Genomic DNA, 1,267 nt, shown 5'->3' on the forward strand with positions numbered 1-1,267 from the left:
CCGCAATACGCGAGTCGACTCCGAGACAGCGCGACCCAAAAAGACAGAAGACCAATTTGTTGTCTCTGAGAGCCGAGTCGACTCCCAGACAGCTCGAGTCGACTCCAAGGCAGCGTACACCAAAAAGGCAGAAGACTAAGTTTCGGAAACTGAGAGCCGAGTCGACTCCGGAAGTTCGAGTCGACTCCAAGACTGGACGAGCCAAAAGACAGAAGATCGGGAGTTCGGGCTCTGAGCGCCGAGTCGACTCCCAGGATTGTCGAGTCGACTCGAGTGGACCAATTGAAAAGTTAGCTACGGATTTCATGGGATGAGCCGACTCCGAAAATGCCAAGTCAGCTCCAGAAGTTGGCGAGTCGACTCCGGGTCAAGACGAGTCGACTCCCAGTCGAAGAGCTACTTTAATTCAAATCCGGAACAGTTGCCGAGTCGACTCCAGAAAAGCATGAGTCGACTCCCGCTACAGCCGAGTCGACTCCTGATCGCGCGAGTCGACTCCGACCCCAACGGACATATTGTCAGGTTGTGCAGAGTGTGCAGAACGGGCAGAAAAAGGTGTCTAACGGCTAGTTTCCGTGGGGGATGGCTTAAATAGCCACAGAGGACTGTAGCAAGGCAGAGAACTACCATTCCATTCAAAAGAATCAAGCATTTATTCTCTGCAACTTGTTTTCAACGAAAAAAAGGAAGAGCGCCATTAACTCCATCCAACACCTCTTCCCAGCATTGAAAGAAGTCTCCTCCTGCATTCAAGTCGACCAGACATTCAGAGGAGACTCAAAGTTCAAGAAGCCCTATTCTACTCCAACTCAAAGTGTTTGAGGGCTCTTAACTTCTCTCTAGTTTATATTGTAATCTGCTTTTAAGAAGCTCAGTTTTTCTGTTTGTTTCTTATTCTTTCCATATTGTCTTTGCTTGTTCAATCGGGGGATTGAATCAAGGGTGTAGAGGTTGGTTGGTGAGCCGAGTGTAAAACCAACGTGTAAGGGTTCGATTGTGATCCCGGGAAAACAATCGGGGTTGGTTCTAGTCGGTGAGCCTGGGAAAACCGACCGAGTTCGTTGTGAGCTCGTAAAACAACAAGTTTGGTTGTGAGCTTGGAAAACAACCGGCTGTAATCCAAGGGGTTATAGTGAATTCCCAAGTGAGACTTGGGGAGTGGACGTAGGAGCAAGGGTTAGCTCCGAACCACTATAAACATGTGTTTGTGATTGCTTGTCTCTCTTTCTCTCATTCTCATTTCACTCACAGCACATAGCAACTAATT

This window comes from Phoenix dactylifera, unplaced genomic scaffold, assembly GCF_009389715.1.
Source record: "Phoenix dactylifera cultivar Barhee BC4 unplaced genomic scaffold, palm_55x_up_171113_PBpolish2nd_filt_p 000186F, whole genome shotgun sequence".
Taxonomy (NCBI): domain Eukaryota; kingdom Viridiplantae; phylum Streptophyta; class Magnoliopsida; order Arecales; family Arecaceae; genus Phoenix; species Phoenix dactylifera.